At 40.9% G+C, this 16,277-nt stretch overlaps 1 non-coding gene across 1 annotated transcript; it reads left to right on the top strand.

Annotated features, from left to right (window-relative positions):
* Nucleotides 1-10,120: 10,120 nt before the first annotated feature.
* Nucleotides 10,121-10,226, top strand: LOC118840513. Its single transcript, XR_005009701.1, has one exon. It is a non-coding gene; the product is annotated as a U6 spliceosomal RNA (small nuclear RNA).
* Nucleotides 10,227-16,277: the final 6,051 nt, after the last annotated feature.

The raw sequence follows: 16,277 nt of genomic DNA, 5'->3' as shown, positions 1-16,277 counted from the left end.
CACACCAAGGATTTCTTAAGATTAACAAAGACAGACCCTGACTTAAATACCTAATTGTAAAAACAGAAAAAGAAAGCTCATATTTATGAAAAGAACCAGGAAAAACAACTAACAAGGAAGAATTTTTAAACTATCAGGACATGCTATGCCTAATTATAAGTAGTAATTAGCATAATTATAATTAGCATAATTAACAAACCTAAGTGAAATGGATGGCTTTTTAAAAAAAATACAAAAAAACCCCACTAATGGTATCATGACAAGTAAACAGACAAAGAGACCAGTAATGGGAAAATAAGGAACCTTATAAAAATCTGAGGGAGAATAAGAGAAAGGAGAAGGAGTAGAAAATGGGTCCAAGAAGGAAGAAGCAGATTTGAAGGAGAAAGAGAAGTAGTATGGGGACATAACTGGTCACTAGAAAACAGTGTGATGTGGCAACCAAAGAAGCTAGCCAGTCTTTTTTGCACTCTTTTGCACAGAATGAGACAAGTGTGAAATAGCAGAAAGAACACTGGATCCTTGCTCAGAGGCTATAGTTCAAATCCTTGATTAGTTACCAATTAGCTGTATGACTGACAACAAGCCACTATCCAACTTAGAGCCTATTTCCTCATCTATAAAATCAGAAGGTTGAACTAGATAGCTCAAAAGTCAGCAGTTTAACAAATATTTATTAAGTGCCTATGATGTGAAAAGTACTGTGCCAGATACTGGAGAGACAAAAGGAAAGAATGAAATGGCCACTACCCTCAAGAAGCTTACATTCTACCGGAGAGATAAAATGTGTACAGAGGTTGTCCTGGTTGGTTAATTTTGATATAGGTTTCTAATATAAAAGTAACCAGCACACATATAAATATATGATGTAATTATATAAATATGTATGTTATAGATAATGTGTGAGTGTATATATATATATATACATATGCATATAGCCAAAAACCCTGAGGATCTTCCCCTCCAAGATTTATTTTTTTCAAGAGGCCATTTGCCTCATTTCTTATTAGCCTTAGTCAGTGAATAGGCATTGCTTCAGTCAAACTGAGACCTGTTAAAGACCTTAGCTTGAAAAGACCAAGTTTCTCCACTACATATTGAGCCATCTCCAATCGTCCTGATCTATATCTGGTCACTGGACCCAGATGGCTCGGGAGGTGAAAGTGAGGCTGATGCCTTTGCATAGCCCTCCCTCACTCAAATCCAATTCATGTTCATGTCATGGCATCACCCCCCTGATGTCATGGTCCTCTTTGAGAATGAAGGACAAACAGCATAATACAGTGTGTGTGTGTGTGTGTGTGTGTGTGTGTGTGTGTGTGTGTGTGTGGTTAAAGGTGTGCCTCAAGGCACCTCTGAGGTTTTGGGCTGACTGAATCTATGAATGAAATGATGAGAACAGGGAGGCTGCAGAGGCTGGAGGTCATAGTGAGAATGAGATATCAGAAGAGTGAGGTAGAGGGAGAGAAGGAAGGGCAGGAGATTATGATCAGAGAGGGGAATTTCAGAATTCATATCGTGGAGGCAGTGCTGTGATGAATGATTGTGAAATCTTCTCACCATTCTTATCGGGTGGCTGAGGCAGAGTGAAAATATGGATGTTGAAGAGGTTATCAAAGTAGCAGACAGGACTTTTCCAGAGACTTCAATATATGTGAGCTGAAGGGTTGGGGTGAGGAGGAAGAGTGTTATCTGAGTACTGAACTCTTTGACAAAGGCTGGAGACTGATCTCAAAGCTAGTAGATTGTAGCAATAAAGATCTTGATTGGGCGGATGGAATGAACTTCAAAGGAAAAGAGGTTGCTGAGCGATTGTGGGAGAGGGAGTATTTAGAAATGGCACCAAGGAACAATGAATATGCCTATTTCAATTCCTGGTCCAGTGTGATGGGAAATGTGAAAGAAGGAGCACTTAGTTGGAAATCACAACCAGAGATGTCGTGTTTTCATCAGGAAACCAGGTTCACATGAATGCAAGAAGATGGAAAGAGTATGAGAGGAAGATATTTAGCACGAAGGGGAATTTGTTAATGATAGAATGTGCAGAGGGTAAAATGGAGAGGGAGGATAGAGGAGGATAAGAACTAGGGACAGATGCAACTGAGCAGGATAGTAGTAAGAGGATAGGAATGGTCTGAATCACAAGAATGAGGAGAAGGTGAAATATCAATTTCTTGGGGCTTCTACGGTCCAAAGTCTTAGAGTGATTTGAAGAGGCACCAGCCTATTCTATCTCTAAACATCAGGGAGCAGGTGGTGGGGGCAGCAGGGAGGCTGGGTCAGGTGTCTGGGTCAGTAAACAGCTCATGCTCACATCCCCAGGGACGACACTGAACTTACAATGAGAACCAGTTTGTTTACCTCATCTCAACATGTTAAGAGGGTGAGACACACTTTTTGCATCCTGTTTCTCAATTCCAGGTCCTGGACTGGATGGTGAGAGGACTAGAGTTCACATTCTCAATGGTTACGGCAGGTTGAAATGTAATTATTTTATTCAGGAGATTTGGTGAGAAGCAGAGTAAATATTGACTCCATATTTTACAATTATCCACAATTTTACACTTATCTGGTATGGATATGTCTGTAATCGGCGTTATAAAAGAAAAGCCAATAAGTTGTTAGAATTGATGGAAAACTCTATTAATTGGAGGTAGGTTCTAGGGCAAGGAAATATTCAAATGCAGTTCCTAACAGAGGCCAGGACTGGAGTCCGACCTGTCTGGGTCAAAAAGTGTCAAAGGAATAAATAAGTCCTGGGGCAGGGTAGTTGTCTTGGTGTCTTTGTTGGCCTCTGTGTGTTGGGACACTTCTTCATCTATGCCTCTTAGAATCAATTCCTAATTTCTTTCAAAGCTCAGCTCAAGTGCCATCCACTGGTGCCTCCCAAAGCTTCTAAATTACCTTAGATTTCTTAGATTATCTTTAGAGTAATATAGTAAATATTTTATATTTAAACCACTCTGTAGTTAAGGAGGGCCATTGTGGTTTTCTCCTGTAATAATGGGGCATAATCCCACCTCTAAAATTTACTAGAAGTGACATGATGGGCAGGTCACTTAACCTCTTAGGAACTCTTTAAGACATTCACTTAAGTTATAGATGGGTCCTCATTTGCTGTATCAAAGAAGGGAGTCTTCATACCCATGCAATCACTGATCTCTGATGTAGTAACAGTATTATGGACACAGGGTAGACAGAAGAAGCTCTTTTTTCTACTTACAGAAAGCATGGGTCTGATCATGTCAGCCCCCTGCTCAATAAACTCCAGTGACCTTTCTGTTACATTTGGAATCAAACAAAAACTCCTGTTTGCAATTTAAAGCCCTTCACAACCCACCTCCAACCCACCTTTCTAGGCTTGGTATAAATGCACACTTTACACCCTTCAGACTGGCCTTTTGGCCCTTTCTCTCATCCCTGAGCCTTTGCATTGGCTGTCCTTCACACCCAAAAGGTACTCTTTCATCTCCACCTCTTAGGATCAATCCCTGATTTCTTTCAAAGCTTATCTCAAGTGCCACCCCCTACATGAAGCCCTTCCTGATTCACTTATCTGCTGGTGCCTCCCTACTCCTCTAAATTACCTTAGATCACTTTTAGAGCTATCTAGTAAATGTTTTATATTCATACATGTATGTATTGTCTCTCAATAGTGTAAGTCCTTTGAGGGATTGTTTCATTTTTGTCTGTGTATCCCTGGTGCCTAGCACAGTGTCTGGGACATAGGATAAGTGTTGGACCCAGATGAGAAAACTTCCTCTATCAAAGCAGGCTGGCACCTTGTCTGCAACTCACAGTGTTAGAGAACTATTTGAGCAGTGAGGGGTTAAGTGACTTGTTCTGGGACATATGGCCAATATGTATCAGAGTTTGGACTTAAACCTATGTCTTCCTGTCCTCAAGGTCACATCTCTATCTACCATACCACACTGCTTCGTATCAAATCTCATTATAGGTTTCTACTAAATGCTTGTTAATTCATTGGTTGACCACCTAGTCCCCACCTAAATGGGACCTCATGCTTAATGAAGGGTTGATGTATTGCTTTCTCAAATGGTTCAGGCACAGGGAATAATAGATACTTCCATGGCAGTAAGTTTTAGGACAAAGATGGCCCAGCTAAAGGAAACTCTAGTTCAAGAAAAACTGGCAACTTAAGTAGAAATGATGGGATTCTTAGGAAGAAATACCCATGCCATATCAGAATTTGTGACAGAGAAGGAGAGGAAAGCTGGGCATAGTCTGACATGCAGATCAGATTTAGGAGAGACTGATTTTGAAGAGATTAGAGAAAGGATAACTGGGATCCCAAAGACTGAGGGAAGTTAGCATAGGAGGGATGGAAAACTCCGGAAAATTAAATCCTGAAGAACAAAGAGAAGTAATTGGAATAAGAAAAAAAGGGAGAATTATTTAAAGAGACCAATATGGCTGCACAGGTAGCTCAGAAACCAATTTAGATTTTAAAAGGTTATATACAGAAGATGGAAGTAAGAGCAAGTAATGGTGAGTCAACACAGAAATGTGGTATTGTCCTGTGAGAATAGGGTTAGGAGTGTTAATGTGCAGAATGAACTGAAGCTGATGGGTAAAGTGAAGGACAATAAAAAGGGTATTTAAAAAAACTATATTGGGGAAGCAGAGAGGATCAAAGCCAGGAGAGTAGCACTGCTAGAGGTGGATGGGATAATGATAGGTGATGGAGGAAAGGCAGAATTACCCAACTCTTAGGTTGCTTCTGTTTTTTTCCATCAAGGAGAATGATCTTCGGGCTGAAAAAAACAAAAGAAAAATGGCAAGTTGGAACTCAAGGTAAGTGTGGAATTAGCCCTTGACGAGTTGAAGTCACCAGATTCAGAGAGTCCTGGGAGGTGTGATGGATGAGCCACTGCAAGTGGTCTTGAAGACCATAGGCTGTAGATTGGCAAAGATGACAAACTGGGAATAGTCTTATGAGAAGGAAAATTGGATGGTGAGAACAGTGATGTATTGGTGGAGCTATAAAGTGGCCCAACCACTTTGGATTTCAATTTAGAATAAGGAAAGAAATTAATAATTTGATAGTAATTATTATATCTAGCATTTATGTAGTGCTTTAAGGATTACTAAGCATTTTGCCTGTTATATCATTTGATCCTCACAACAAACCTGTGAGATTGTTGTGTTGTTGTTTGGTCATTTCAGTCATGTCCAACTCTTTGTGACTTGGCCAGGGTCACACAGCTAGTAAGTGTCTGAGGCTGAATTTGAACTCAGGTCTTCCTGACTCCAGGTATAGTACTGTTTCCACTCAGCAGCCTACCTTTCCCCAGCTGGTAGCTGCATATCCTTCCTGAACTGTTCTCCCCAGCTGAACACTGCTGGAGAGCTGCCTTCCCCAGTCTCTCTGGTCTTTCTCTAAACTAAAAAAATCAAAACCAAAAATGCAAATATAGCTCCCAGGAGGTCAAAGTATGGGGTCTCTGTAGTCTGCTAACTTTGTTCCATTCAGTCTGTGTAAGATGGACATGCAACAAAAGTATGTGCTGTCTAATGTCCCCTTAAAGATTTCGCATCTGTCTTTTTTTGCTTTTCTTCTTTCTTTCCCCCCCTCCCTCCTTTCCTTCCTTCCTTCCTTCCTCCTTTCCTTTCCTTTCCTTCCTTCCTCCTTTCCTTCCTTTCTTCCTTTCTTCCTTTCTTCCTTTCTTCCTTCCTTCCTTCCTTCCTTCCTTCCTTCCTTCCTTCCTTCCTTCCTTCCTTCCTTCCTTCCTTCTTTCCTTCCTTCCTCCCTCCATCCTTCCCTCCCTTCCTTCCTTCCTTCTTCCTTTCCTCCCTTCTTCCCTTCCTCTCTTTTTTCCTCCCTCCCCTCCTCTCTCTTTCTGCCCAAAGACAGAGATTCAAGGAGAGATTGTGTTCCTCCCCATTTTGACAAGGCTGGACTCATTTCCATAGGCTCATAAGATTGTGAATTTAGAGTTTCTGGGAACCATTTAATAGCTAAGGAAACAAAAAGAGCTTAAGAGACCCCCCTAGGGTCACACAGTTCAGTGTAAGTAGCAGATCCAGAATTAGAACCCAGGTCTTCTGAATCCAAATTCAGTATCCCCACCTTGCCCCTGCAATATGCTATCTTAAATTTGCCATAAACTAGTTTTCTCTTACTCTTTCAACTAATTGTACAGGATTCAAAGCCTAATCAGCAACCTTAGCCCTTGAAGCTAGATAAGCCACTGATGCAAGGTAGGACAGTTTCTTATATAAGGAAAAATATTAATAATCCCATAGCCCTTTACAGGTCTGTAGCACAATAATTATAGCTACCCCTTGTATAGCCCTCTAAGGGTTTTGAAGCTTTTTACATGTTGTTTCGTTTGATTTTCAAAATAACTCTGTGAGGGTAAGTTCTATTTTACCAAAGAGGGAACTGGGGTTCAGAGGAGTGACTTGCCCAGGATCACACAACTAATAAGCATCTAAGGTGAGATTTGAACTCAAGTCTTCCCAAGCTGGGACCAGCACTCTATCCGCTATGCCATCTAGAGGTGCTTTGAAGTTTTTCATAGTACTTTCCTTATAACAACCCATTGAATGAGTACTGGGGAGACATTGAAATGAAAAACATGGTAGATTCTGAGTCAGAGGACCTGGGTTCAAATCTTGGCCCTGTTATTTTACTTGTGAGACCTTAAGCAAGGCATCTCTCTCTGGGTCTCAGTTTTCTTTTCTTTAAAGCAAGGAGATTCATCTTTTGGATCCTTGATCACATGATGACCAACAATAGAAGAAACCCTGGGCATGCAGCCCAGCTGGCACACCAACTGTACCCACCTGCTACATGCCCATCAAGAAAGTTGGCATCTGCAACATCATGGAAGCCACCTGGCAGTTAAGGGAAGCCAGAATCTTGGACTCCTATGGACTGCCCAAGCTATAGACAAGACTACACTATTGTGTGGGTTGTGCAATACATAGCAAGGTGGTGAGGCCCTGATCCCTTGCACAGAGTCTGCCATGGGGTAGGAACTTAATAAATGTTTACTGATGATTGATTGATTGATCCTGTGAGGCAGTGCTGCCCCCAGGCTCTGTCCAAAGTCCACATAAAGAGCTAGCTGACCATTAAAATGCCTAAACCCCTTAGAGGAAAATACAGTGGGCAGTCTAGCTTAAAAAAATGAAATGAAGGGCCTGGATTAGCTGATCTCCAAGGTCTCTTCCAGCTCTAATCCTGTGATGCCTATCTTCCCCATTTAAGGACTGAAGAAAGCAAAGCTCACAAAGGTGAGCTGATTTGTCCATGGTCACCTACTTAGTAATTGCTGGAGTGGAAAATGAAACTCAAGTCACCTGAATCAAACCCAGTGCTCTTTCCATGTTCCTACATCACACTACAACAACACAATGGGCCAGCATTAATACAGCTTTCTTCATACAGAGTGGTTGGGAAGTGGGGAGAGGGGCGGGGAGAGTAGGGGGACTGGAAGAGCATGGCAGAAGGGATGGTTTGTGGTCTCTCCCAGAACAGATGGCCCCCTGCTCCCCCGGGGAGGATGAGCCAGGGGCTGGCCTGGCAACAGCTGCTTGAGGCCTATTCCTGGGAGCAGCTGGGGGTGGGGGAGGCCTGTGTCCCTCCTGCCTTCTGCTTTCTACCTGTGAGAAATCTGAAGGGAAGATTTTATTTTCCCCTGTAGATTTATTGTGCTCAGCTTAAAGCATCAGTCATGATTTGGATTTTGTCTTTTTATGGGGCCTCTTTCAATGCATGATGACGCTGTGATTGATGGCCTGGCTACCAGACTGATGATTTGTAGCTGATTGAGGGTATTTCTGGAACTACATGATTAAGAGATCAACAAATATAACTGTTCAGAGCTGAAATAGACATCAAGAAGCAGGTCCCTACGTTGGAAGCAAGAGTTTCCTTGTCTTGGATAATTGTGTTGTACAAATGGGTTAATCCTCAGTTAATTGGAAACTCCATTAATCAGAACCCACAACATACTCTCCATTTCCCAAGCATGTTACCATGCATTACTGTTTGCAATAATGCTGAGAAAGAATACAAATAAGCAAGGGAGGATCAATGGCTGGGTAAATTTAAGTTTGACACGAGTAACTGGGTCCAGCTCAGGGAATGCCAGAGTCTCCTTATATTCTGCCTTGGTCGTATGACAATTGGAGTCTTGTGCTAGATTTTTGGTGCCACATTTTAGGAAGGATGTTGACAAAGTGCAGCATGTCCAGAGGAGAGTAACCAAGATCACTAAGGGCCTGGAAAGTATGATGTATAAAGAACAGCTGAAGGAACTGAGAATGTTTAGCTTGGAGAAGACATATGGGAAGGGAGTGGGAGAGGAGGCAGGATAATGAACTTCAAATATTTAAGGGACTTACCAAGTGAAACAAGATGAAAAGACTTATTCTGTGTTGGGCCAGAAGGCAGAGTTAGACATTCTAGGAAAGGAGAGTTCAGCTCAATGTTAAGGAAGAGTTTTCTAACAATTCAAACAGTCCAGCAATGACATGAATGGCTTTACAATATGGTAGGTTTCTGTTTAGTACAAATGTCTTAAGTTGGGGCTGCAGACAGCAACATAGAATGAAAAGAGCTATGGAGTCAGAAGACCTGGGATCAAACCCAACTACCTGTATGACCTCAGGCAAGTAATTTAACCTTCCTGAGACTCAGTTTTGTGACTCTGTAAAGTGAGAGAACTGGAGAAAAGGCCTCTGAGGTCCCTTTTGGCTTCAAATTTATGATCCAATGGTCTGTGAGGAATCTTTAAAAGAGAATTCCAGCACTAAGAGTTGCATTAAATGGAAGGAAAGAAGGAAACAAGCATTTATTAAGGACCAACTATGTACCAGGCACTGCATTAAGCACTTAACAAATAGTATCTCATTTGATCCTCACAATAACCCTGGGAGGTAGGTGCTAGCATTACCCCCATTTTACAGTTGAGGAAACTGAGGCAAACACGGTTAAATGACTTGCCCAGGGTCACCCAGCTAGTAAGTGTCTGAGACCAGATTTGAACACAGGTCTTCCTGACTGCATGCCCAGTGCTCTATCCATTAAGCCTCCTAGCTGCTTTAGAACAGGGATTCTTGACCTTTTTTTTTTGTCATGGATCCCTTTGCATCTGGTAAAGCATATGGACCCCTTCTTAGAATATTTTCAAATGCATAAAATAAAACATACAAGATTACAAAGTAATTCAAATAATATAGTCAGTTATCAAAAAATTTTTGAAGAACAAGTTCATGGATCTCAGGTTAAGAACCTTGCCTTAGAACCAAGATATAGTAATTCTCTGATTCTATGAAATATAACATTACAGAACATAATTAAATATGCCTTCAGAAAATGAAAATGTTATAAGCAAAAACAAAAGCTGTTGGGGTTGGAATAGATGGTCTTTAGAAGCCTTTTCAGCTCTAAATCCTATCATCTTCTTATGTAGTAAACAGACTGTCAAGGAGAGATAGTAGGGTTTAGAAGACTGGACTTCACGTCAACTTCAAGAACTATATTGCTATATTTCCGCTGATGAGGAAGAACACATTCAATGCCTCATCTTCATTTGTTAAAAAAAAAAAAAAGTAAAGGAGTCTTTCATTTTTAATAGCACTGCCCTCCCCGCACCCCAGAGATTTCATATTCTATGCTGTCGATATCAAAGGCCATCTGTTAGTAATTACCTGCCCTTTGGTTTTCAGAATTGGCTAGCTTTGAAGGCCAATTAAAAATTGCCCCTGTTGCAGAAGGTGTAGCGCTAATAAAAAATGCTGAAATAAAAGGCAATGTTTGGATAGCTGATGTTGAGTCATCCACAGCCTCCCCATCAGTGATATGAGAACTGCTGCCGTATCATAAGGCAGCCTGGGACTGAAAGGATTAACCGAGGCTGTAGGGAGTGATAGTACAACCTTAAGGCAGGGTGAAGAGTCAGAAAAGAGTGAGAATTAGGAAGTGGTGGAGCTGGGATTCCAACTTAGGACGTCTGATGCTAAATTTAATGTTCTTCCCAACACATCATGACAAGTCTGGTACCCGAAGACCCAGCTCCTCTCTGGGTTAAAGGCCTTTTAGCCTTGAAACTTGCTCCCACAGATTAAGTCTGTAGCTACTCCATCCTTTTTCTGTGAAGCTTTGGTAATAAATATGCTATACTTGAAATGAGGAAGATGAGCATGGCCCCTGGGCAAGGATGATGAAAATTCATGAAGCATTCCAAATTTTTCTATCTTGGTTACATAAAATTGAAGTGTCTTTACAGAAGTAAAACCAATGCAGTTAGAATCAGATGCAAGAGGGGCAGCTAGGTGGCACAGTGAGTAGAGCACCGGCCCTGGAGTCAGGAGGACCTGAGTTCAAATCCGGCCTCAGACACTTGACACATGTACTAACTGTGTGACCTTGGGCAAGTCACTTAAACACAATTGCTCTGCCCCCCCAAAACAAAAACAAACAAACAAAAAAGAATCAGATGGAAGAGCTAACTGAGAAAAATCTTTGCAGCAAATTTCTTTGGTACATCTAATATCTAAAATATATAGGGAGTTGATACAAATATGCAAGAACAAGAGCCATTCTCCAGTAGATAAATGGTCAAAGGTATAAACAGGAAGTTTTCCAATGAGACAATTCAATCTATCAAAAGTTATATGAAAAAAAATGTTCCAAATCACTAATAAGAGAAATGCAAATTTAAGAAACTGAAACAGCCTCAAAATCCTCAAATTGATGAAGATGACAAAAAGGGAAAATGGTAATCGTTGAAGGGCTACTAGAAGACAAATCATACCAATGCCCTTTTGCTAGGACTGAATTGGTCTAGCCACTTTGGAAAGCAATTTTGAACTATACCCCCTCCCCCAAGTCACTGAAATACAAATGCCCTCTGATCTGGAAACACCACTAGTGTATGTATCAAAGTCATGAAAGACAGAAAGATAAAACTTATAAAAATATGTATAACAGTACTTTTTGTCATAGCAAAGAACTGGAGACAAAATCAGTGTCTACCAAGCAGAGATGAATGAACAAATTCTGGTATGTGAATATCATGGAATAGTATTGTGCTAACAGAAATGACATATATATGTATATATGTGTATATATATACATATATACACACATCATGGAAACCTGGAAAGACTTGAATGAACTCATGCAAAGTAGAGTTAAGACAATTTACACAGTAGCCACAATGATATAAAGAGAAACAGCTCTGAATGACATCAGAATTCTGATCACTGCAGTGAGCAATCAGGACTTCAGAAGACTGACAATGAAGCATGCCTCTCTTGACAGAGAGGTGAGAGACCAGGGATATAGAATGAGAAATACGTTTTCACACATAGCCAATGTACTGAATTGTTTTGCTTTGACTACACTTAAAAAAAAATCAAATGTTTATTAAATGCTTACTATGGTGTAAAGCACGGGGGATAAAAACAAAAATGAAACAACCCCTGTTCTCAAGAAGTTTACATTCTATTGGGGTAGACAACAAACATATTTTGGGGTATTATTGTTCCGTCGAGTCCAACTCTTTGTGACCCCATTTGGGATTTTCTTGGCAAAGATACCGGAGCAGTTTGCCATTTCCTTCTCCAGCTCATTTTACAGATGAGGAAACTGAGGCAAATAGCATTAAATGACTTTCCCAGGATCACACAGCTAGTAAGTATTTGAGGCCGGATCTGAACTTCTGAAGATGAGTCTTCCTGACCCCAGACCCACTACTTTATTCACTCTGCCGCTAACCGCCCAAAGGTCTCGTATTGAAAGCGAAACTTGAGATTAAATTTTTTGAAAGAAACAAGAGATTCTAAGACACAGAGGTAAGGACACAAAATATTCCAGGAATAGAGGATAGTCAGCACAAGGGCATGGAGATAGGACATGGAGTGTGATGTAGAAGAAATAGCAAGAAGGTTAGTCTTGCTAGACTTCAAAGTGAGGGGAGTAATGTATCACAAGAATGGAAAGATAGGTTGGGGCCAGGTTGCAAAGGAACTATCCAGCTATCCAGGAACACTGATTCATTGTTGGTGGAGTTGTGAGCTGATCCAACCATTCTGGAGTGCAATTTGACTCAAAGGGCTATAAAAATGTGCATACCCTTTGACCCAGTAATACCACTTCTGGGGCTGTATCCCAAAGAGATAATAAAATGGGAAAAGGACCCACATGTACAAAAATATTTATGGCAGCTCTTTTTGTGGTGGCTAAGAACTGGAAATTGAGGAGATGCCCATCAATTGGGGAGTGGCTGAACAAATTGTGGTATATGAATATAATGGAATACTATTGTGCTGTAAGAAATGATGAGCAGGGGGGGACTTCAAAAAAACCTGGAAAGACTTATATGAACTGATACTGCATGAAGTGAGCAGAACCAGGAGAACATTGTACACAATAATAGCTGTAGCATGCGATGACTAACTTTGATAGACTTAGCCCTTCTCCGCAACTCAAGGTCCTAAAACAATTCCAAGGTTGACTCATAATGGAAAATGCCATCCGCATCCAGAGAAAGAACTATGGAGTCTGAATGCAGAGCCAAGCAGAATATTTTCTTTTTGTTTTGTTTTATTTTGTTGTTTTTCTTTCTCTTGATTCCTCCCATTTGTTCTAATTCTTCTATACAACATGACTAACGTGAAAATATGTTTAACAGGAATGTATATGTAGATCATGTAGAATGTATATGTATATCAGATTGCATGCCACCTTGGGGAGGGGGAGAAAATTTAAAACTTATGGAAGTAAATGTTGAAAGCTAAAGATAAATTGACTAACTCATAAAAAACTGGAGATGTTTATATTTGATACTAAAGGCAATAGGGAGCTTCAAGGACTTATTAAGCAGGCAATCAACATGGTCAGACCTGTTCTTTAGGGAAAACAAAATCACTTTAAAGGCCGTGTGAAGCATAGACTAAAATGGGGAGAAACTTGCAGGCCACAAGTGGGTTTCTATTTGAGGAAGTAGCTGATGGGTAGTAATAGAGCTGAAAAAGAAAAGAGATGAGACTGTCCATGGAATATTAAACAAATTGAGAACAGAGCAGAAGAAGGTTCAGAAGGGAACATAAACAAGCAGGGTAGTTTTGCTACTATTACATTAAATTTAATACACACTCTAAAAAAAAACCTTGTGTGACAGATGTTTCAGTTCCATATACAATCCTCTTTTTTGTCCTTTGTGTATTAAAATATGCATGTTTGTTGATGTTTGCTGAGTTCATAATAAAAAAAGAAAATTCAAAATAAAATAAAACCAACAAAATGCCTCAGGCTTGCTTACCACTTGAGTACTCAGGTAGGCAGGGCCACCATTGACTCACAAGGCACAGCCTCAACACTTAGTCTCTTGTTGGAATCACTGTGTGCTCCAGAGGGTGTGACTCAACCTCAGGCTCTTCTCAAGACTGAATCTGGAGGCCTCAGGATCATAAAGTTTCAGGATTGGAAATCATGTCAGAGGCCATCTAGTCCAAATCACGTCTGAACAAGGGTTCCTGCTACACAACAGTAGACCTGACAAACGGCCACCCAGCCTTGGGTTGACAACTTCCAGGTAGGGTATCCCCACTATTTCCCAGGGTGCTTTTAGATAACTCTAATTATAGATAATGGTGTTGTTGTCGTTTAAATAAGTTTGATTGCTGTCTTTTATTTTGACATAACAGTAATTTCTTGAAGTGGTTCCCTTCCCACTCCCAAACTGAAAGCTTCCTTGGAAGAGTTAAGCAAAAACAACCGATATGGTGACAATGTACACAACCTGCTGCCCTCGTGGTCCTCTGTGGAGAGCAGGCAGGTAAGATAGCACTACATGTGAAGAAGTAAGTTTTTCCTAACATTAAACTAAAATCTGCCTCTCCGCAACTTTCACCTAGTTACTTCTAGCTTTTGCCACTGGTGCTAAATGGAAAATTCTAATCCCGCTTCTAACCAGGATCGTGTTGGAGCCAGCTCTAACTAGCTCCTGTGGCTCAATGCTCAATTCAGTGTGAGCATTTACATCTCTTGGAAAACACTACAAATCAGGGCTTGGTTTATTGTTCTATTGATTATCTAGAGTTGAGGAAGTGATGGTAGGCAGTTGGCACAGTGCATGGTGTGCTGGATCTGGAGTCAGGAAGACCTGAGTTCAAATTCAGCCTCAGATATTAACTGGGTGACTCTGGGCAAGTCACTTAACCCTCTTTGCCTCAGTTTCCCCATTTGTAAAATGAAGTGGATAAGGAAATGGAAAACCACTCCAGTACCTTTGCCAAGAAAACCCCAAAAGGGGTCACAAAGAGTCAGACATAACTGAACATCCAAAGTTCTCTAAAAGCTCTTAGGCTTTTTTCATTGCTGAGACTTGCTGTCTAGTTATATCTCTAGGATACTTTTGGACGAAGAAAAGTATCTAATGAAAAATGATGTCTGACAGAGCATACAATATTCTTCCTTGGTAGTCCCCCACCTCCATGCCAGGAGGGAGGAGGCATACTTCGTTACCTCTCCATTTGGACTTACATCGCCTTTTCCATTCCTCAGAATTCAGTCTCCTTTTAGTGATTTTATCATTATTGTAATCATTATAATTTTTGTTCTCCTACTTCTCCTTATTCCAGGGAGATTCAACTTAAAAATTCTTTCCACATTTCCCTCAGTTCTTCACTTCATTATATGTTGCTGCGAAACTATTTTATTGCATTTGTATCTAATAGGGATTTAAAAATCATTTCTTAATGTACAGACACCAATTTTGTTTCTACTTATTTACAACCACAAAAAGTGCTATTACAAATATTTCGATGTACATTGGACTCTTTTTTTTTTTTTTGCTGTCTTTGACTTCCTTTGGCATGTGTCCAGAAATGAGATTGCTTAGTCAAAGGGTAGAAAGAAACAGTTTAGTCACTTCCTTTTCAGGCGGCCGGATAGAGTGCTAGACTTGAAGTAAGGAAGACCTGAGGTTGAATCCTCCCTCTGACATTTAGTAGATCCATGACCTCGGGCTGGTTGTTTAACCTCTGTCAGCTTCAGTTTCCTCACCTTGAAAATGGGACTGATAATAGCACCTAATCTCACAGGTTTGTCGTGATGTTCAAATGACATAACAGGTAAAGTTCATTGCAAATCTTAAAGCACTATGCAAATGCTAGATAGTATAATGACCCTGGGCAAGTCATTTAAACCTGTTTGCCTCAGTTTCCTCACCTGTGATATGAGCTGGAGAAGGAAATGGCAAACCACTCCAGTAGCTTTGCCGAGAAAACCCCAAAAGGGCTCATGAAGAGTTGGATAAAACTGAAAGTGACTAAACAAGACCAAGCAGCTACCAGCCACTTTAAGGAAAAATTCTGATGTGAATCTAGAAGAGTTTCCTTCAGGATGATGTTAAAAAAAAATCAAGGAGTGACAGAGCAGATCAGAGGACAAAATTCCAAAGGCGGAAACTCCCTCAAAGCCCTTATGTGGAAAGTGACCTTTTTTCCCCCTTCTGAGAACATATCAGATAAATGCTAGAAGCTATGGTAGACTCATATAGGAGCAGTGTTGTGTTTGCTTTGCAGAAATTTCACTGTGCCAACACTGAGTCACGGGTAGCTGCAGGATGGTACAGGACTGGAGGGGGTTGGAGGTGGAGCTACAACCTGGAGTCAAGTTAAGCCAAGAAAGGGGTCACTGCCAGGTGATCAGCTATTCTAGGGAAAGGCATGTAAATACACTTGGGCCAGAGGGGACAGGCAGGAAACAGATTCCCCCAAAACAGACAAGGCAAACATCTTCCTGGTCAGACAAAACAGGAAGGCATGGTCTGACAAGTAGATTCTGAGTCTAAAAGCTAGAGTCGGATCCAAGGCCTAGGATCGAATAGAGGAAAAAAGTAGAAAGTAGATTGCAATCAGGGTCCTTGGATGCAGTTAAGATGATCCACACCAGCAGCATAAGTCATGTGTATTGATTCAAAGACCTAGGACTGCCCTCTACCCTGGTCTTATGCCCCTGATGTATATGTATGTGGAGACCAGCAACAAAGGTCATAGGTCCAGAGATGGGGAGAGGTTAAATTTCCCTCGCAGCTTCTTAAGAGCATCTGACCCTGTCCAAGCAACTAGGTTAGATCAAGTCAAGTCAACAAGTATTTATATATTAAGTGTCTACTCTGTTCTGGGCACTGTGCTAAACTCTGGGGATACAAAGAAAGGAAAAAAAAACAACCTCAAGGAGCTCATATGGACTACCTATGTATAGCACTTCTCTCACCAGACTCTGAAGTGGT

The sequence above is a fragment of the Trichosurus vulpecula genome, chromosome 2 (assembly GCF_011100635.1).
Source record: "Trichosurus vulpecula isolate mTriVul1 chromosome 2, mTriVul1.pri, whole genome shotgun sequence".
Classification (NCBI taxonomy): domain Eukaryota; kingdom Metazoa; phylum Chordata; class Mammalia; order Diprotodontia; family Phalangeridae; genus Trichosurus; species Trichosurus vulpecula.
Note: the sequence above shows the minus strand (reverse complement) of the source record. Positions and strands in the feature narration are given on the sequence as shown.